Source organism: Tamandua tetradactyla, chromosome 19, assembly GCF_023851605.1.
Source record: "Tamandua tetradactyla isolate mTamTet1 chromosome 19, mTamTet1.pri, whole genome shotgun sequence".
Taxonomy (NCBI): domain Eukaryota; kingdom Metazoa; phylum Chordata; class Mammalia; order Pilosa; family Myrmecophagidae; genus Tamandua; species Tamandua tetradactyla.
The window spans coordinates 51522922-51546211 of NC_135345.1; the positions used below are offsets into that span (position 1 = coordinate 51522922).

The 23290-nt window shown below is 34.7% G+C and overlaps 1 protein-coding gene, 1 non-coding gene and 1 pseudogene across 9 annotated transcripts in view; 1 reads left to right on the forward strand and 2 right to left on the reverse strand.

The window, feature by feature from the left end:
* The window catches only part of FRYL (FRY like transcription coactivator), a 328237-nt gene that overhangs the window by 248811 nt on the left and 56136 nt on the right, over positions 1-23290 (reverse strand). For 6 of the 8 annotated variants that reach the window (XM_077136813.1, XM_077136812.1, XM_077136810.1 and 3 more), the window contains exon 2: positions 17522-17697. The gene's annotated coding sequence lies outside the window, so the exon portion shown is untranslated. Of the gene's footprint in view, positions 1-17521; positions 17698-23213; positions 23233-23290 lie in introns of those variants that run through there. The other 2 variants (XM_077136814.1, XM_077136808.1) reach the window with 1 other exon arrangement.
* On the forward strand, positions 16851-16921 carry TRNAC-GCA (transfer RNA cysteine (anticodon GCA)). Its single transcript has one exon. It is a non-coding gene; the product is annotated as a tRNA-Cys (tRNA).
* LOC143663223 (lysine-rich coiled-coil protein 1-like) lies at positions 20058-23206 on the reverse strand (annotated as a pseudogene).

Here is a 23290-nt window from a genome sequence, read left to right on the forward strand (position 1 = left end):
CTTTAAAAATATTTAAGAAAAGATAATTATTAAAATAACTTCTTTAAAATAATTATGCTTTAGTATCTAAAACAGATCTTTTACTAAACAATAATTCAATATTACATGAAAAAAAAGGACCAAAAATATTTAGGCCAAATACAAAAGTGAAGAAAACAACTACAGTATTAAATCTCTCAATTATACTTGCCAGTAATTCCCCCAGATAAAAACATACTACAATGCATTTTTCCAAACCATGGCTTCAGCATACCATGCTGATTCTCCAAAACAGTATTTATATTGTGCATTACAAGAATACAATTATGCCTCTGTATGTGCCCACATGGATATTTGACAAGTAGTTTTATTATGTACTAGTATTAAATAATCCAAATTCTTTAGGTCCTTAAATCATATCTTGGTACCAGGTTAGGCACATCATGAACAATACTTAAGATTAACAGATTCCACTGAAGTATTTCATTTGTACCCAGCAGCAAGCAAGCAAAGACCAGCATAATGAAAAAACTACCTTGTGGCACATTTTTTATTAAAATGAACGTCTGAAAAATATCACCCAATTTCTATGTAGAAATCACGTTACCTTGGTGTCAGGCCAGGATAGCAAGAGAGCTAGAGAATAGCAAAAAGAATACGAGCATATCTGGGGATGAAGGAGCAATGACTGCTGGTTTAAAGAAAGTTTGGAGGGGATAGATTAGACACATGTTTTCCAAACTCTTTTCACCACAGTTAAAAAAAAAATGTATTCACTATAAGTCTAATTAAAATACATCTTATATAACAACTAAATGCACACATTTATATACTATATTATTTATTACTTTAAACAATCTGTAGTACATTCTTAATAATCTTTAATATATTTAGAAAAAAAGTTTCATATTTAGTCACTACTCACTATAATTATTTCTTGACTTCATAGTTTGTAAAATCCTAGACAAAAGAAACTGGCCTGCATCTCCTTCTGCTTATTGAATAAAGGAGATGGAAGAGAGTAACTTGCAAGCTATACAACTCATGTCATCTGGCTACTTTAGCTCCTCTTTCCCCTCTATGGGAAATTACATTATTGCATGATTAGGAGGATGGGAAGGGAGGGGGGCACAGAATTAGGTAGAAATCAGGGAACTGCTGCTTTATAATACATGCACATACACACACGGACACATATACCCCCAAGAGAAGATAATCTCTAAAGTTTCTTACTGTTCTAAAGTTTTAAAATCCTATGGTTTAAGAGTTGGCTCTGAGACTGCCTATCCCCTAAAGGGTAAGAAATCCAGTATTATCTCTCCCACAGTGCCTAACAAAGTGCCTTGCATTTAAATAATGAAGCACTAAATAAAGATTGGTTAAATGTAACTGAAAGCAAACTAAGCATAAATGTAAAACTAAGCAAATTAATTATAAATGTAAAAGTTTATCAAATAATCAGTTAAATTTAAGTTTTCCATATACTAAGTATAAAAATCAATGCTTATATATATATATTAAAACTCATAAGCTGTTATTCAAGATGTAATGGAGAGGCTGGAGGGAACTGCCTGAAAATGTAGAGCTGTGTTCCAGTAGCCATGTTTCTTGAGGATGACTGAATAATGATACAGCTGTCACAATATGACTGGGTGATTGTGAAAACCTTGTGTCTGATGCTCCTTTTATCTACGTTGTCACCAAAGGAGTAGAACATATGGAATAAAATAAATAATAGGGGGAATAAATGCTAAAATAAATTTAGTCTGAAATGCTAGTGATCAATGAAAGTGAGGGATAAGGGGTATGGTAGGTATAATCTTTTTTTTTTCTTTCCTGTATTCGTTTTATTTCTTTTTCTATTGTCTTTTTATTTCTTTTTCTGAATTAATGCAAATGTTCTAAGAAATGATGAATATGCAACTAAGTGATGATATTGTGAATTACGGATTATGTATGTTGTTTTATTTTGTTTCTTTATTTTTTAATTAATAAATAAATTTTAAAAAACTCAAACACAAAAACACTATATAAGTATATATGTTTATTTATGTGTATTATGTGTATATATATCACAAATATACACATATCTAAGTAGTGTCGGTGTATATATATCAGAAAACAAAAACTATTCTTGTTATTTTGTCAAAAAAGAAAGGTATAAAAACAGTTCTTTGTAAAATTATTCTGAAACTCAGAATCAAATTATGAATCTTAGTTTCATGGAACTTTTTCCCTGCCTGCAAATGATTATTATTACTAAGAATCAAGGAAATGAGATAAACAGAGGCTAAATACAAAAGACAAGTAACAGTAACAAGACTGGATGACATAAAAATTTCAGAACTCAATCAAGATTAACAGTACTCTAGAGCCTATCAGTTCTTGGCTCAAATGGTCTTCTCTGCTTCTGTCTTAGAAGCAATACCTTTTCTCCAAAAAATTTTCCAATAACATCAAAGTTTCCTATATACATATCTTTTAATAAACTATTATGATTTCATTGAAGTGGGGGGTTAAAAAGAAGTATATTTTGAAAGATATAAAAGAGAATTTGTATTGGCAGAGGTGAAAGAACTAGGAATAGGAATGTTGGGGTGGTACCGGATGAGGCAGACTTTCTAGAAGTTTTCATTAAAGAACTGTTAGAGATAAAGTTGAACAAATATGTTTGGACAAGTTAATTCTGAGAAGTATTCACATGCCACAGGGAGAAATACATTTAACATTTATTTACTGAGGGTCAACACTGAGCTCCTTAATTCTGCCCTTAGGTGGCATGTAAACAGACACAAGTACTACCATCAGGGATTTTTCAGACCAGCTGAAAGGAGACAGGGAAAATAACATGTATGAAGGGCTTTCAGAGAAGTTATCTGAATATGTTAAGGCTACAATCAATCAGATACAAAGGGCACAGTCATTAATTTAAGTAGAGGAGGGGGCAGGAAAGACTTGACCGAGAAAATGTAACTCACTGCTTTCATTATTAGGAGACAAACACGAACGAGAAAAGGAACAATCTAATCTGCACGAATGGCTTCCTGCCTCTCTTTGAGGAACTGGTTGGCTGTTGATAAAACAGCTGTTCAAGTAACATTTGAAGGCTTAATAATCATGACTCTTTCACCATACGCCTCCAAACAATAATATAAGAAAATCTGACAAGCTCCAGAGTTGTGTTCTATCACGTACCCTTTTAGCTGGACAAGAGTTCCCAGGCTTTATCCCAAAAGCAGTTATCTTCGTATTGCTTTCTCCCCATGTTTTTTAAAGAAAGTACTATGTCGGGAAGATTTACCCTGATTGACACTTCATCTCATGCTAGAAATTTATACAGGATAATAAGTAATTTATTCAGATCAAATTCCTCTATATGGAAAATAACACATTTCAAAGTTAGTGACTAAACAACATTCCAAATACGTTTGCTCACTATGGATGATAATAAAGAACAAGCCACAAAGCTTAATCCTTTGCACTCCAGTACATGCAGTAACTCTAAATGGACTCGCACACAAAAGTCAATAATCCCCTCTACAACCCCACCCTGTACATATGCTTTATTCTTCCTTTCAGTGGCTCAGTCTGAGACAATAAATTGCAGACGTAGGCAGACGGAATTCAGAAGTGGTTCACTATATTCTAAGAAATGACAGCCTAGAAATACAAATTAATTAAATACCCAATAGTAATAACAGCATCACTATTTACTGAGGGCCTACTATGCACAAAAAATAACAAGATTAGGTGCTTTATATGTATTAATTTATTTTAACTTGAACCTGTAATTCCTGGAAATGGTCAATTTTACAGATGTGAAAACTGACAAAGCTAGTAAGCGAACTGAGAAATGCTGCACATCTGAATTCTTTTATATTTTGAAAAAGTAAGCTGCTTCAGTTACATAAAGTTCTCAAATAAAAATGCAATTATGTATTAATGTTTTTACTTTGATTCTGGGACATGGAACAAAAGTTAGAGGCCTCTCAAAAGGGGACAATTAAACACAAGACCTATTTTAAATATTTCATGAAAAGAATAAACTTGCCTTATTAAAAATAAAAAAATGGGGGGGTAACATGCTCAAATCAACAAATAAGAGAAATGTTTATTTTAAGACTAAATTCAATCCCTGTCTATTAATACTTTACTATTAATTTAAAATTTCAGTGATCAACCTCTAAAGGAAAGTGATAGTCTCCCATTTCTGCCAAGATTCTTAAAATAATCTTTAGGCTAAAATATATGATCTCAAAAATGTATGTACAGTTTAAACAGTGATAATTGAATCAGCTGCTAAATTGTGTGCCAGTTGTTTCTACATTATGGGAAAAATCCGACAAAGTATACAAGGAATCAACTGCCCTATTTGTACTTTAAAAGGAAGCTTTCCTCCATTCCACCTAAATCATCCCTTTTCTCCTGGTTCCCTCTTTTTTTTTCTTATTCGATATTGAGAGAATTTTGTCTCCTAGCTCATATAGTAGAGTTCAGGGTCATTTGGATAATACCTTTGAATGGCGTCTCAGGATCAACTTCCCAATCTAAGTTATGGCCCTATTCTTAAGAATTGTAATATAAATTCAAATCATCTTAAGGCTAGATGTAAATACTCAGTGGAAGATTTATCAGAGTGAAACAAAAAGGAAAAAAACAAATTAAAAGACTTTCTAGAAACCCAACACCAACTTTCAACATGGACAGTATGATGAATGAAAACAGATGATCCTACTACATTCACTGACTCAACTCTTTATCAAGCACTCAGCTAGGCAATAAGGGACACAAACAATGAATAACACACAGTCTACCACCTGACGTACTACGTAATGTGGGGTAACTCATCCAGCTCTAGGAACATTCACCAACCCCCAACAATTGTAATGACCTAGAAGAAAAGTGTTATAAAAAATTCCAGTATGATATAAATATAGTAACTGCACAAAAACAAAAGCTTATCTTTTCATATTATCAGGCTTCTGAATTGATGTGATTATATTTGCAGCTGTAATGCTCATGTTGGACTCTCAACAGGAGAAGAAATAAGATGTGGAAAATGGAAAGTGAAAAATCAAATCATTTCTCCTACCTCATCCATCAATACTAGCTACATAAATCCCATATGGAATACAATCTTTCATTTACAGCAATTTTATTTTTAAGGCTGCCAAATCATGAGCTACATAGAACATTTTTGGTTGTATAGATACTCAATTTAAAGCTTTTATCACTCCAAACTAAATGAAGTATGATTCAGAAACATAATACCAAATGATAATTTGATTCCTGCCTATGTGCACCTGTCCTAGTTAATGTTTCAAAGCGATTTTAAAAATTGAAAACAAAAAAAACACATATTCCAGAAACTGAGGCTTAAAGTCTTAATTTAGTCTCAGGTAAGCTCATTCAAAATATTTCCATTAGCATATCTTTACCTTAAAATAATAGAACCAAAATACTTTTCATTAGATAATATAGTTAAAACAACAAAATCTGAAAGGTGACTTTAGGAAATATATTTGCTAAATAGGTTTAAAGGGCTTACTCTCCATTGGATTTCAGATGATAAAAATAAATACCATTCAGGTGGAACCAAAATTATTAAGACTCCCCAACCCTTTTATTGCATCAAGATGTATTAGAAAACAAAAATCCTCATTTAATGCACAGAGTAACCCAAAAAGACTAAAAGTTAGATTAACACCTGAAAAGATACATGTAAAACAAATTTATATATAAACCCCATTTCCATTACAATTTCAGAGAAATTACCTAATATGAAAAGGCAGCACAATGTATGTAGTACAGATACACAATACTAAGCTATATTAACTTAGACAAAGTGGCTTAACTTCATTTACAGGAAGAAAGAGATGGAGAGAAGGAATAGAAGGAAGGAATCAGTGAGTGACGGAGAAAACCAATAAAGGATTTTTTTTAATTGAATATATAAAGACATTTAGCCAGTTGTAAGCAGCAAATAACAGTACTGTTCTCAAAAGAAACAGGCTGACTGGTCCTCAAAATTACATATGAAAATCAAGTATATAAATCTGCCAATATGCAGACTACCACATTTAACCTAATAAGAAACTTGGTAAGAAGTTATCCAGGTGGACAATTAGTCCACAAACCATCTCAGGTAAAAGCATAGGTATATTTAAAATACGCCGTTTATCCATGATTTTATTAGTCATTCTCCACCATCATGGTAAACAAATATTTAAATGCTCTAACTATACCATTACTCCCAGTAAATCATAAGAACTCGCTGATGTTCCATATATACATATTTTGTCCAATTATTATAAAATGTATAAGTATCATTTGATGTGCACTAAACTATAAAGACTACTTTGAAAGGCCAGTAAATTTTTATATTTCCAAGTAGAGGTCACTCCCTCAAAGTTCAATACAAGATGTTTATAAAATCGTACTTGAGACTTTTCAATTCTATTTACTTTTCCGAGAGATTTCAATAAGTGATCAACCACATGAATGTTTCCTATGCTTATACAATTTAATTCAACAGATCTATTGAGATCCAATGGTACAAAAATGAAAAAGCTACAACGCTTTATGTTCAAAATAAATACATGAATATTTCTAATATAACAGACAATGATGAATCTTAGAATTGACGTATCAACATAGGAAAACAGGACATGGGAGTAAAAAAAAAAAAAACAATCAACCTTGCTCACAGAATCTAGAAGAATAGAGGATTAAGGGTTAAGGGAACAGTTAGGATTTGAATAGACCCTTTAAGGCAGGGGGTGGTGGTGCAGGGTAGGGGAAGAGCAGGGTAGTAGGGTTCCAGAGACAGAGATGTCATGACAGAAAAGAGATGAGCTAAGGAAAGAGGTACGAAAGTATCAATTTTGGCTACATAAAGGAAAATAGTATCAGGGGAGCAGATCTCGAAGCTTAGAGAAAATGATAAACACTGTATGGCAATTTGGAGCTATGTACCCCAGAAAAAACATGTTCTTAAACTTAATCCATCCTGTAGATTTTAACCTTTTTGTTGATCACATTACTTCAGCTCGAGTGTGGCCCAACTCCATAAGGACGGGTCTTAATCCTATTACGGGAGTCCTTTATAAGCAGAATGAAAATCAGACACAGAGAGAGAAACTCACAGAGGAAGTAGTCAATTTTGATGTTCAGAAGTTGAACAATAACATAATATAGTGAAGAAGGGAGAAGCCAGAAGTAGCGCCCATGTGCATTGCCAAGTGACAGAGGAGCCCAGAACCAAGGATCACTGGCAGCCAGTCCCAGGATACCAGTCTTCAGGAAGCAAGCATTGCCTTGACGATGCCTTGATTTGGACTTCTCCTACCCATCAAAACTGTAAGCCAATAAATATCTACAGTTTAAGTCAACCTATTGCATGGTATTTGCTTTGGCAGCCAGGAAACTTAAAATAGCCTTCAATGGCAGGGTTTTCAAGAAAGGAAATTAAATGAGAAGAGAGCTATGATTTCTAATGGTTATCATCAGAAGTAGATTGGATGGGGATCAGAGAATAAAGCAAAATGGGATTAATCTGTTAAAGATCGATCAACGTAGTCAAGAGATAACTTGCTGGACTAGGGCAACAGACATAAAAATACATGTGAAATGAACAAAGCACTGAAACAGAACAAAAGAATTTCCAACTGAATGAATGAGGGACCATCACCTTTCACAATTCCTACAATAGTTTCCTAATTAGGCTCCTAATATGTGTATTTCCTCTGATTCATTACCCCACAGGAGTTAGGGTGATCTTTTCCACAAAGTAAATCAAATCGCATCTCATGCTCCTCTGTCCCTTCTCCCTATATACCAGTCAAGCTGGTCTTATTTTCAATGCCTAGAAGTTCAACCTCTATCTTGCCTCAAGATCCTTCTACACACTGTTCCTATGTCTGGAAACTGGTGCCCCGATTTTTCACCAGCTTAACAATAACTGTCCTTCACATCTCAACTTAAATGTCATTTTCTCAGAGAGGCATTCCCTAACCTCTCCAATCTAATTAATGTGCCCCAGCCATGAAATTCTCTCTTAGAATGTTTACCATATAATTAAACATGGGTTGGTGTGTGTATTTGTTAAATATCTATCCACTCATCAGACCATTCCCTGAAAGCAAGGATTATAACTATTTGCTATCTAGTGACCAACCCAGTACACTGGCACCTGGTAGGTGCTCAACAAATGTTTGCTGAATTAATAATTAACAAAACCACAAACGATCACTTCACGTTCTCAAGTTCCAACTGGGAAAATGGCAATGACATTACCTGATAAAAGAACTCAGGAAAATCCAATTTGTGGACAAAGATGAATGCTATCTGGGGCATGTTGAGTTGGAAGAAACAGTGAAAAAAGGAACAGGTATGAGAAATAGAAGTGGACTCTCAGTCATCAAATATTGACTAATTACTTAGCCAGGAGAATAAATGTAACATAAATAGAAAAGGATGAGAAGCAAAATGAAGCAGGCCAAAGGCAGATTGGAGAACACTTCTATGTAACTGGCAAGAAGAAAAAAAAATGGACAAAGATTGATATTCCTAATACATAAAGAGCTTATCAAAAATGGAAAACAACAAATCTAGAGAAAAATGTGATAAGAAAACAATTAATAGAAAGAGAAATGCAAATTCCTCTTAACCATATGAAAAGGTAATCTCACTCATAATGAGGAAAGTGGAAATTAAAAGTACAGTGAAATTCCATTTGGCAAAACCTCTAAAAATTTGACAAAATATTCTGTTCACAAGGTCATGTATACACAAATAGCCACTCTCAATCATTATCGATAGGAATACAAAGAGGGACAATCCTCATAAAGTTAAATCTGGCAATATACAGTAAAATTATATACTCAATTACCCTTTGATCCCGCAATTCGAATTTCTAGGTATCCATCCCAAATACAGAATTGCAAAATAGAAAAAGAATACATTCACACAAGGTTATTCACTGCAGTACTATGTATATTAACAAAAGATTAGAAACAACCCAAGTGCCCATTAACTGGAAAGTAAATAAACTATGGTACATTCATCAATGGGATATTATATAGCTATAAAAAGGAATGAGTATTATGCAAATTCATAGTCAGAAAGCAGAATACAGTTTGCCAGGGACTGGTGTGGGGGTAGAGAATGGGGCATTAATGCATAATTGGTACTGAGTTCCTGTTTGGAGCAATGGAAAAGTTGTGGTAATAGATGGTGTTGATGGTAGCACAACATTGGGAATGCAATTAATACCACTGAATTGCATGCTTGAAGGTGGTTAAAATGAGAAACTTACAGTATATATATGTTATCATAGTAATTTTTTTTAATCCATGTAACTGTATAATACAAAGAGTGAACCTTAATGTAAACTCTGGATTTCAGTTAATATAACTCTAATACTATTGATTCATCAATTGAAACAACTTTACCACTCTAATACAAAATGTTAACAACAAGGAAAACTATGTGTATGAGGGGTGGTATATGAACACTATAGTTTTGGAATGATTTTTCTGTAAACCTACAACTGCTTAGACAGACAGACAGATAGATAGATAGACAGAGATAGGTATTTAGATAGATACATACATACACATATATATAAAATGGAATGGGTAATATACTACTAGAGAGTGACCACCAATATATGGTAAGTGAAAAAAATGATATACAGTATTTCACAATTTATATAGGAAAGGAGGGATACAAAGATATGGCCTGCCTATATTTAAAAATAAAAAAGACTGAAGACTGTATATCATTACTATACAGAGAACAATTATTACAACTGGCTTAGCACAGTAGACAGCCTCTGAGACGAGCCCTAAAGTACCCCACCTTCTGGTATTCATGCACTGATATAATCACCTCTCCTTGACAATGCACCTGATTTACAGACTTGCTTCTAGCAAATAGAATGTAGCAGAAGTGATGGGCTTTTCTTTTGAAGAATAAGTTACAAAAAGACCCTGGTCTTGGCTGCTCTCTCTCCATAACTCTGAGGGAATCCAGCCACCCTGTGGTTAGCTGTTTGTTCTATGGAGAGGCCCAAGGAATGATCACTGGCCAAGAGTCAGAAAGGACCTAAGACCTGCGAATAATACTGGCAAGAGCTTGAAAGCACCTGAGAAGGCTCCTTTGTGGCCCCTCTAATTGAGCATTGGGTTGACTACAGCCCACCTGACAACTTAATAGCATTAAGAGACTCTCAGCCAGAGGCACCAATCTAAGCCACACCCTACAGAAACAGAGAAAAACAAATTTTTCTTGTCTTAAGCAGTTGCACATTGTGGTAATTTGTTACACAGCAATAAATAACTAATATATACAGTACTTTGACTAAACGGTCCTAGGAAATATGCTCTAAAGGTATATGGTCAAAAGAAAGGTGCAAAGCACAGTCCAAGTAAAAAAAAATAAGGAAAAATAAATACATAATGGGGGGGTGTTGAGGAGTAAAAAAAAATTGGGTAGATTGAAATACCAGTGGTCAACAACAAGGAGGGGTAAGGAGTATGGGATATATGAGTTTTTTCTTTTTTCTTTTTATTTCTTTTTCTGGAGTGATGCAAACGTTCTAAAATGATCATGGTGATGAATACACAACTATGTGATGATTGTATACTGTGGATGGATTGTATGTATGTGAAGATTTCTCAATAAAAAATATTTTTAAAAAAAGAACAAAGACCAATTATGTTAACAATTATTTTCTATGGGTGGTGTTTCACAGTAATTTGAACTTCTCTTTGGCTCTTTTCATATTGCTTGAATTTAAAAATAGAATGAGTAAAATATTTTTTAAAATCTCCACTCCAAGGCATATGGCCAACAGAAATAAATGTCTATGTCCATCAAACAACCTGCACAAGTGTTACTATATTAGCCCAAATTAGAAACAATGAAATATTCATCAACTGGAGAACAGGTAAATAAACTGTGATTATTTCATAAATGGAATACTACACAGCAATGAAAAAACACTACTGGCTTTATAAAACAACACAGGTGAATCTCACAGACAGAATATTGAGCAAAAGCAGCCAGATACAAGTTTAATGTTGATGTTGCTATTCTGAGACAGTCATGTATCTAATGGAGAGAGTATAAATTATTAATTATGTAATAGTCTACTGTAATGACCAAGAGTCTCAGCTAAGAGAAAGAAGATACAGACATAAACTAAACAGATTAAGTAAAAGTCTTTTAGTGCTAAAACAGAATTGGAAGTAACAGTATGAAATTATGAGATTCTATATCTTAAAAAAAATTTTTTCCTAATTCTCACTCTCAATTTTAGACAATTTCCATTGCTCCCAAGAGAAAAATACCCAGTAAACACACCCTCACCAAATAGGAAATCCAAACTTTCCCTTAACTCTTGTCCTTCAGGCCCTAATTAGTTACTCCTGGTATTGCTGTGGTACTGTTGATGTCTTCCTGTTCACTAGAGGCCATAGCGTGCAACAGTAGTTTCCCCCCTGCAGCCCTCTATTATTGACTCTGTGTACAAAATTCATACCTTTGATGTAGTTCATGCAAGAATTTATTTATGCCTGTAGTGTTAATCAATGGGATACATGGGTCTATATAACCCATTTCAATCATATTCCCCTTCAATATGGTAATATTACTTATAACTTCACTAAATGAATTACCATCACTTCTATCCATCCCCTTACAGTTAAGTTCAACCTCATTAGGTAACTATTGATCCATCTCTTACTTCTGTACATCTCTAGCTCCCCTAAATTCAACATTATAAGCCTCTGAGCTTACCTTTACCAGGGATCATACAGTATTTATCCTTTTGTGTCTGGCTTATTTCGCTCAGCATTATGTCCTCAAGGTTCATTCATATTGTCATATGCTTCTGGACCCCACTTTATCTTCCTGCTGCATAATATTCCATATATTTATATAGCACATCTTGTTTATCCACTCATCTGTTGATCAGCACTTGGACTGTTTCCAGCTTTTGGCAATTGTGAATTATGCTGCTATGAACACTGGTGTGCAAATGTCTGTTTGTGTCACTGCTTTCAGTCTTCTGGATATATACAGAGTAGTGGTATTGCCGGATCATAGGGCAATTCAATATTTAGTTTCCTAAGGAACCATCAAGTTGTCTTCCATAGCGGTTATACCATTATACATTCCTACCAGCAGTAAATAAATGTTCCAATTTCTCCACATCCTCTCCAACATTTGTAGTTCCCTGTTTGTTTAATAGTAGCCATTCTTATAAGTATGAGGTAATATCTCATTATAGTCTAGATATGCATTTCCCTTATACTAATAGAGATAACATCTCTTCATATGCTTTTTAGCTATATGTATTGGCTCTTCAGAAAAATGCTGATTCATATCCTTAGTCCATTTTATAATTGGGTTGTTTGTTGCTTTGCAGTTGAGGTATATGATTTCTTAATGCATACAGGATATTAAACCCTATCCAATGACAGAAATGTCATTGAGTTGGCTGTCTCTTCATCTTTTTCACAGTCTTCTGAGGCACAAAAGCATTTGATTTTGAGGAGTTCCCATTCATCTGTTTTTTCTTTCGTTGTTTATGTTTTGGGTATAAAGTTTAAAAAGCTACCTTCTATTACTAGGTCTTAAAAATGGTTCCTTACGTTATCTTCTAGGACTTTTACAGTACTGCCTCTTACATTAGGTCTTTGATCCACTTTGAATTAACTTTTGTATAGGGTGTGAGGTAAGGGCCCTCTTTAATTCTTTTGGCTATTGATATTCCGTTCTCCCATGTCCATTTATTGGAAAGACTGTTATGTCCCAGTTCAGTGAATTTGGGGGTCTATGCCAAAGATCAATTGTCCATAGATTTGGTGGTCTATCTCCGCACTCTCAATTCAATTCCATTGGTCAATATTTCTATCTCTTTACCAGTTCCATGCCATTTTGACCACTGTGCCTTTAAAATAAGCTTTAAAATCTGAAAGTGTTAGTCCTCCCTCTTTGCTCTTCTTTTTTAGGATATTTTTTAGCTATTCAAGGTCTCTTTCCCTTCCAAATATATTTGATAACTAGCTTTTCCAAGTCTTCAAAGTAGGTTGCTGGAATTTTGATTGGTATTGCATTGAATCTGTAGATCAATTTGGGTAGAACTGACATTTTAACAGCATTTAACCTTCCTATCCATGAGCACGGCATGTGTTTCCACCTATTTAGGTCTTTTTAAAAATTTCTTTTGAAAATGTTTTGTAGTTTTCTGTTACAGTTCCTTTACATCCCTGGTTAAGATTATTCCTAGATACTTGATTCTTTTAGATGCTATTTTCCTTAATTGTCTCCTCAGATAGGTCATTATTTGTGTATAGAAATATGATGGATTTTGTATAGTATCCTGCCACTTTGCTGAATTTGTTTATTATTAGCTCAGGTAGCTCTGTCGTAGATTTCTCAGGGTTTTCCAAGTATAGGATCATGTCATCTACAAATAATGAAATTTTTACTTCTTCCCTTCCAATCTGGATGTCTTTTATTTCTTTTTCTTGCCTGACTGCTATAGTTAGAACTTCTCGTACAATGCTGAATAAGAATGGTGACAATGGGCATACTTGTCTCGTTCCCGATCTTGGAGGGAATACTTTCAGTTTCTCACCATTAAGTATGATGCTGGCTATGGATTTTATATATGCCCTTTATGATATCGAGGAGGGTTCAATTCCTACCTATCAGAAAAGCGCGCTGAACTTTGATGAATGCTTTTTCAGCAATAATTGAGATGATCATGTGTGGTTTTTTTTTATTCCCGTTTTGATTTGTTAATGTATTGTATTACACTGATTGATTTTCTTGCATTGAAACACCCCTGCATTCCTGATATAAACCCTACCTGGTCGTGATGCATAATTTTTTTAATGTGTCACTGGATTCGACTTGCTAGTATTTTGTTGAAAATGTTTGCATCTATGCTCATTAGGGAGATTGGTCTGTAGTTTTCCTTCCTTGTAACATCTTTATTTGGTTTGGTTCTACAGTGCTATTAGCTTCATAAAATAAGCTAGGTAATGTTACTTTTTCTTTAATTTTTTGAAAGAATTTGAGCCAGACTGGTGTTAGTTCTTTTTGGAATATGTGATAAAATTCCCCTGTGAAGCTACCTGGCCTTGGACCTTTCTCCATAGGAATACTTTTGGTGACTGATTGACTCTTTATACTTGTGCCTGATTTGCTGAGATCTTCTATTTCTTCTCGAGTCAGTGTAGGTTGTTTGTATGTTTCTAGGAATTTGTCCAGTTCATCTAAGTTGTCTAATTTTTTGGTGTATAGTTGAGAGTCTTACGTTTTAGAGATACAAACTGAAATACTTACAAATAAGTTATGTGATATCCAGGTTTTGCTTTAAAATGATATAGGATGGGGAAGAATGTCAGTGGGAGGTAGATAATCAGGCATGACCATTACTTGATAATTATTTAACCTGGGTGATGAATATAAGAGCATTCATTAGACTAGTCTGTTTACTTTTGTTTATGTTTTAAATTTTCTATAATAAAAATTTTAAATAAAGCAATAAAATAAGGCAAGATTCTTATCTTCTTGCTCAATTACAAAAAAAAAAGCTAAAGCAAAAGGAAGATAAGGTCGCAACGTATGCTAGATGGCCTCAAAATTGCAACTTGAGAGTGACAAGGCAGAGTGTAGGACTGTCTCAAGGAAGGGTAAGAAGCATACTTTAAAGGATCCAGTTTAACTACTTGTTAAAATGTACTTGGAAATTTATTAGGTTTTTTGTATATATGTTATATTTCACAATTTAAAAACAAGCATTACAAAATTTAAAAAAAAAAAAAAAACCCAGTTTAAAGATCAAGTAAATGGTTGCTAAGTAGATCCAAACTTATTTACATGACCTTTTCTAGCTATATCAAGTAGCTAGAACTGGGGAAAAAAAAAAAAAAAGAAAATATATGGCCAATTAACTTAGGTTTGGGGGTTGATAAACCAAAGCTCCAACAGTTAAAAAAGGCAAGAGAATGTAAGGTGCTTCTGTAGGCATGATCATGGGGTTCACACAAATAGTAAGCGAATAAGGTCAAGAAATAGCTAAGCAACTGAAAAAAACAAAGGCTGAGAAATTACAAGTCACAATAAAGAAAAAGAACAGATTCAAAATGTGTGACATGGCTGAGGATTATGACCACGAGAAGAAACTCTCCATGACCCCTGAAATGGAATGGTTCCAAGTGATGACAGCGTCTAAGGCCACAAGTGATGGTGCATGCAGAGGTGCCCAGCATGCTGGTTCTCCAGTCCTGGTCAACTAATGCTGCTTCACTAACTTGTTTCAGCCACTGGCTAATAAGCACACCCTCCTCCCAAGCTTGTTTCAGAAGGAATTTGTATTTTTTAAAAAGGTCCCAGGAATGGACCCACCGGTTGAAGATGTAGTGACTCTGATGAATCACTAGGGTGAAAATGATGGATGCTGGACAGGACAAGGAAGCATTATGAGAGTTATTAATATGATACGAGATTGGGCAGAAAGGGAACCTCTGAATCAAATGAAGAAAAATCTGAGAGATAAGTAGAAGAGAAGGATAAGAAGAAAAAAAGAAAGAAGAAAAAAATATCAACTTCAAAAGAAAATGATGGATTGAAAAATGTTTGGACAGTTATAATTCTGACTCCATAACTCAGAAAAAATAGACTAAAAATATCTCTATTAGATAGGCTAAGAAGAAATGGTATCATCAAAAAAGCAAAGATCTATTCATTTGCCCTTAATAGTCACAGTGTTGGGTTATAAAAGCCAAAACAAACGTTATAAATCATTTAGTCTAACATTCTCATTTCATAGATGAGAAAACTGAGGTCTACTGAAGCTAATTAACTTACACTAAAGAACACCCTGCAATTAATGGTTAAAACTCGGGCTAGAAATTACCCCGCTCTTTACTTGATCTACCTGCCTTTCATCTTCACTAAATACCATGATATCCTTTTGGTACTGACTTCTTTGTAGTGCTAAATATCATTTCATATTTTCATTCATAAATAGTAGGCATTTAGTAAATATTTGTTGACTGACTGGCTCTACTTCAATAATTTCATTTTAAAATATTCCTATTTCAGTTTCAGTGGCTGCGAGATTTCAAACACAGTTGAGGGATTACCCTGGAGATTATTCTTATGCATTATATAGATGTCCCTTTTTAGTTTATGGTGTATGGAGTAGTTGGAGGGAAGTACCTGAAAATGTTGAACTGTATTCCAGTAATCATGATTCTTAAAGACAACTGTATAGCCATATGGCTTTTACAATGTAACTGTGTGATTGTGAAAACCTTGTGGCTGACGCTCCCTTTATACAGAATATGGACAGATGAGTAAAAAATATTAGGACAAAAAAAAATAATAATAGGGGGAGATAAGGGGTAAAAAAAAATTGGGGTAGATTCCAATACTAGTGGTCAATGAGATGGAGGTGTAAGGGGTATGGGATGTATGTTTTTTCCTTTTTTCTTCTTATTTATTTTTCTGGAGTGATGCAAATATTCCAAAAATGATCATGGTGATGAATATACAACTATGTGATGATATTGTGCTACAGATTGCATACTTTGGACAGATTGCATGGTGCATGAAGGTATCTCAATAAAAACATTAAAAAAAAAAAAAAGCCACCTATTTCAGCATTTAGTTCTGTTCAATTTTACTTCTTTGTGCCCCATCCCCAAATGTTTTTTGAGTAAATCTCAGAGCTGTTCAGAAAATTTGTTGGCTAACTAATATCTATGTTTCCAGAAAAATGTTAGAATATGAAAGGGCATACAGTGTGCCATGCTATTAAAAAAAAAAAAAAAGGCATTACTGGTGGTGCAAGGGTAGTTCAGTGGTAGAATTCTCGCCTGCAATGCGAGAGATCCAGGTTCAATTCCTGGCCCAAGCACTTCCCAAACAGACAAGCAAAACAAACAAACAAAAAAATTTCAACAAATGGTGCTGCAATAAAAACCTATTCACACAGAAAGAGAATGAAATGTGACCCCTGCCATACAGCATACAACAACAAAAAAGGCACTACACACCTCTCTTATCATCTCCATAAATATGTATGTAATTTGAGGTGGCTAAGATATGAAAGGCTGTTCTTGACCCACTGGACTCAAATTATCTAAACACATTAAGAATATATAACACACTAAACTACTTCTGCTTTACAATAAGGGATTATAGGTACATACAAAGCACATAAAGTGAACACCTAAATATAAAGCACCTATTTTTATATTTATACTTTACAAATATTACTTACTATACTGGACCCAGAATATAAAATGTAAAGATTATTTCGAAGCTTTCAAAAACCTGATCTTGCTGCTATTTTTAGAAGTAATTTAGAAATCTTTAGTGGAGGCAAAAAAAATTAAAAATACAAATATTACTTATATGTTAAAAGACCTAGAAAAGGAGAAACAATCCAAGCAAAAATCACTTTACAAATTTCTATCATATGTTATTCTTTAGAAAAAGAAAAACATATCCTTACCACTTAGAAATGATTGTTGAGGCACAGGGTCTGTAGAAAAAACTCCAAATTTGGAAAGGATCCATCTAGAAGCTTTTTCAATCTGGAGCTTATACTTTATAGGCACTCAAGTGGGCACACCGGTGCAAAGCAGTAGTGATTCTCCATGTATCAAACAGAATATGGAATGTTGAAGGCTGAAGGAGAAAAAGTGAAATATGATTGGTATTGGTAGTAACTCATGTTTTGCAACAAACTAACATTTTAGATACGAGATATTACTATTGAAATTAGTTGTTTATAATTGAGAATTTGGTCAAAATTATAATATAATAAAATCTCAACTATACAGTGTTATTATCTATTTGGAGAAAAAAGGTATCAAAACAATGAGAATTAATCCCTTATGAGTTCTAATTTACATGTTTTTCCAAACCTATAACATCTTTCTAAAGAATATTATCTGCATCTTGTGATATAAGGGTCATCATAATAGTGATCATAAAGTACTTAAGGATATATGCATCACGGTCCTTGTGGTAATAACCACAGAAATACCGCTCTTTCAAAGCATCCCAAGAAACAGGCACTCTCCATTGCTACCATGGCAGTAGCAATATCTAGTAAAATGAGAAATGCATTTATCTTTTGACCGAATAATTCTCCTTCCGGGACATTAATCTATAGGTATAAATGGACACTCACAAAATGGTAAATATATAAGATGATTGTGGCATTATTTGTAAAAGTGAGACACTGAAAACAACTCAAGGGGTGCGGTAAAATCACCTGTGGTCCATCCATAAAAAAGGAATACCATGCAGCTGTTGAATGAGGAGGGACTATGTGTAGTTCTATAAAAGATCTCCAGAATAAATGATGAATATGCAACTATGTGATGATATTGAGAATTACTGAATATATATGTAGAATGGAATTATATGTTAATGTTTTTGTTTGTTCTTAATTTTTTTAATTAATAAATAAATTTTTAAAAAGATCTCCAGAATATATTAAATAAACAAGGTGTAGAATTATACACACACACACGTTCTGTGTTCAAAAGAGGGAGAGGAGAGCAAAAATACATACTCATTTTGTTTGTACTTGTAAGGATGCACTAAAAAGATACACAAATGGTAAAATGGTTACCTATAAAGAAAGAGAATAAAGTTCAGAAATTTCATTGGGCTCAATGTCAAGGTCCTAATGGAAAAGACTACAAACTGCTAACTTAGCTACCTAATGTTCTCTAGATTTCAGTTAGGCTGAACTTGCTGTGTGAAAACACACTCCATTCAACTCCTACACCCACATCTATGTGTGTTCTTCCATACCCAATGCCCTTGCTTCATCTTATTGAAAGACAAATCGGGGTTGAGTTTCCTGATTACAACATTTTTATTTGGGATACCAAAGTTTTGTTGCAGCAAGGAATTCATGTCACTTTCCAAAAAGAAGAAATACCTTCAGTCTTCTAGGGGTGGCAAATGAAACAATTTTTATGGACATAAAAAGGAAGTTAGCTTGATTCCTATTGATTCAACAGGGATTTGCCATCTTACAGGGGCGGGTTTAGGACAAGTGGGCTTTATTTTGTACTAGGTCAAACATAATGAACCAGGGGCTTTCTGGCTATCTGGGTCAGATGTCTGGATGGGAATTCCAAATTTCAAAAGGTATTAAGAGGGAATTCAAGAGGGGAGTTCAAAGAGGAAATAAGACATGGGGTTTGTTTGGTTGGTTTTGTTTTGTTTTGTTTTTTTGGCTCTGAGGAGTTCCCAGGGCTTTCTCTATATAAGTTTATCAATTTCTATGAACTGAAATTCCTCCAAAATCATTTTTAAAGTAAAAAAAAAAAAAAAAGAAAAGCCTTAGTATTCTCTGTAAAATAAAAACAGTATAACATCTCAAATGGTTGTTTTTTTAAGAATTAAGTTAAGCATAAACAACACAATAGCAGGAAGATAGCACTTGACAAACGTTACTATTGTTCATTTAGTACAATGAGTACAAAATAAATAGGTTGTAAATTGAGTAAACAAAACAACAGAAAATGTCTTTTCCAGCCACACTGTACTCTTTGTTCTACAAGCAACAGTTTAAGGTTTGATTCCTCTGAAAGTTAAGATGATGAAAATGTCTGATAATCTAAGTTTCTATTTATAAGAATCTTACACAGATTCATGAAGCAAAAACAGCAACTCAGTATTTCATGTTTAGTTAGAAGAACTTGATTTACTAACTTCTACCACCACCACCACCCAAAAGAGAGGCTATATCAAACTAAAATAGTCCTATCATTTACTTTTTTTATTTTTATTTTTTTAAGAAAGTAGAACTTTATTATAAACATATCCAGAATATAAACTGCTTTTGTATCAAGACTCTTTAATAACTTTTAAAACTATATATAATCTAAGCTTAAGATTATAATGTATCTCATTTTCTACTTTCCAACCTAGAAAATATACTGCAAGTTAGATCTAACAAAGAAAAAAAAAAATCTAAATTGCTTCATAGAGAAAACCAACAAATACAAAAATACCCCACCAAAACTAAAATCCCAATCAAGAAATAGATTCTGTAAAGCCTATTAATCCTCCAATTTACAATAAATGACCTCCCAAGGGAAAACAATTCCACTATCATAGTTATTTGATGAATAAAAGAAGAGCCTCTCTCATTAAGGGAAATTACATTATATGTTTTTAAAAATGTAATAGTAATACTTTTAGAAAATGAGGAAAAGTAATTTCTATGTCAGGGAGTATGCTGATTTGAAAGGATGTATGTACCCTAAAAAAGCCATGTTTTAATCCTAATCCCATTTTGTAAAGGCAGCCGTTTCTTCTAATTCCTATTCAGTACTATATGTTTGAAACTGTAATTAGATCATCTCCCTGCAGATGAGACTCAATCAAGAGTGGTTGTTAAACTGGATTAGGTAGACACGTGTCTCCACCCATTTGGGTGGGTCTTGATTAGTTTACTGAAATCCTATAAAAGAGAAAACATTTTGGAGAATGGGAGAGATTTCTGAGAGAACAGAGAATAACACAGCTACAAGAAGCAGAGAGACTACCAGCCAGTGACCTCTGGAGATGAAGAAGGAAAACGCCTCCCAGGGAACTTTATGAAACAGGAAGCCAGGAGAGAAAGCTAGCAGATGACACCGTGTTCACCACATGGCTTTCCAGATGAGAGAGAAATCCTGACTGTTTGTCATGTGCCTTCTTACTTGAGAGAGAAACCCTGAACTTTACTGGCCTTCTTGAACCAAGGTATCTTTCCTTGGATGCCTTAGATTGGACATTTCTATAGACTTGTTTTAATTGGGACATTGTCTTGGCCTTAGAACTGTAAACTAGCAACTTATTAACTTCCCCTTTTGAAGCCATTCCATTTCTGGTATATTGCATTCCAGCAGCTAGCAAACTAGACCAGGGAGTTAGCATACTAGATACTTTCTGTTCACTAGGTCTTCGTTAGAGATTGAAGTATATGGTCATATTAGAAAAGTGATATTAACACAAACTTCATGAAACCAACTCCCTCAACTACTTTTTTCAATTCAACTTTAGGAGAACCAAATAAATAACTTCAAAATCTGAGGATAGGCTGGTCCCAAAGCATTTCATTTCCTCCTCTGTCCTTTCTTGGGCTTATTCCTTTTTCTCTTTTCTACACTTACTTTCCCCTTTCTTAGAGGCTCTATCTCGGGAGTTTTTCCTCCTTTCAATTCTTAAGCTTTTCTGTACTGACACTGACTGTTTCCACCTTTGCTTTCTTTCTTCGAGTGCTCTTGTGTTTGTCTAAATCCATTTCCTCAAAACTTTTTTTTCCTCTTATGCTTGGGCTGCACCTCCTCTGGTTTTTCTCTTTCTGGTGCCTTTTTCTATTCTGATGTGTCTATTTATGATTGGCTTGATGAGAACTTGTACTGTTTTCTAAGGAGAGGTGCTTGTAAACTCCAGATTCTACACAATTCTACATTGTAGGAGCCACAATTATATTCTTGCTGACTAATGTTCAGGGGTACTGGTTTTTCTGAATAGTCTCTAGGGAGCTGACAGTAGCTCAATGAGGCTGGTCTTGGTCTGTTGTCAAATAAGCCAGGAACCACTGAGGTAACTGGTTTTCCACTGTTTGTGAAACACTGTATGATCAGTGGTAACTGGGCAGTTTCAGATGGGAATCTTTGCTCATACATTCTGTATCTGGGTTTGGAGTTAACCTCTTCTTTGTACGCACAGGTTTCTAAAAAGTCCTCTCTGATCTTTCGGAAACAAGTCTTTGGCTCTAACCCTCGGGCTTTCTGAACTTTGATATAATCAAGTTCATCTTGAAAAGAGTCATACGTTTTCTTTGAATGCTTCATTAGGTTGACAACAAGGGATTCCTTATCAGGCTGAGAACTTGGTTGAGTAATCTGATCATATTCGTACCTTCAGTGCTTCAGTTTTTTGGCATGAACTTTCCCCACTTGGTGGGACTGTGCCACATCCAGGGCGCCAAAAATCATGATGCAGAGATTACAGAATCTGTTTTTGTCCACTACTTCACTCCCATTCACCTTCTCCGAGGCAGGGACAGGCGTCTACAAACTACAGTCCCCCTCCCCGCCAACTCCGCTGCCCAGGAAGCGAGTGGGTGTGGAGGTGGAGGCGGAGGCAGGGAAAACCCACTGCTGCAACGAGCAGGCAGCGTGGGACAAGGACCTATCATTTACTTTTTCAACAAGAATTTCAAAACCACACACAGGACATGGACTAGATACACACTAATTAAGGCATGTGACTGACATTACTCCACAGCTTTGGATGACAAACTATAGAGGAAAAGAGAACAACATCTACTTGATAATCAGGTATGGCGCCATGTATTCTCTGCCAGGTGCATTTCACACGCAGTTAAGACCATACAGTTCTATAGAGGTAGATTATTATTATTCTCTTTTGATAAATGAGGAAAAATGAGGTTCACAGAACCACTCAGCATCACAGAGGCCTACCATGTCTCTATCCCATCTCCATTTTGTTTTCATCAAAGACCTTACATAAGCTTCTTTATTGACATCCTAACTGTCTGTCTCCCTAACTGAAACGTGTAAGCACCAGACCACCAGGAAATGTGCTTTCTTGGCCTCTGTAATCTCTTAACCAGCCCAGAATCAGAGGGATGGACGTTGGAGGGAATAATGTAGTGAAGGGAATGTGTGTCCCACAACTGTATTGAGGCACATAAAAAGGTTGGGAATCACCGCACTAGAGAGGAAGGGCTACATTTCCACAGCAGAATGGCATCTAGGATACACATAATTTAGATCCTGAACACCATTATCAGCTCTAGCTTTTCAGAGGTACTTGTCCATATGCACTTTTCTTAGCTGTTTAGAAATTGGGAGACTTTATTACTGCCAAAGATATTTTTAGAGATTTTTTTTTTCTTGGAGCTGGAGCTGGGATCTGTGGAGGGTGGGTTTGAAGATAAAATTCCAACTGAGAACACCAAGGTTTCAAGAAGGCTGGTCTCTAATGAACCCAAATCTACTCTAACATCTTTTTCTTCTATAAATCTTGCTGTTCTTACCAAATTCATTTGAGGATTTCTCTATCAAGCACGAATTCACAGTGAGAAGAGAGATACCAGGTCATGATATAGTCTATGTACAAGTCATATATATTCTCACTATAATACTAGTTCAACTTACCAAAAACTGGATTTCCTTCTGCTTCAGAAGAAAAGTAAATATTCCCACCATCTTCTATTGGTATATTTTCTCCCTTA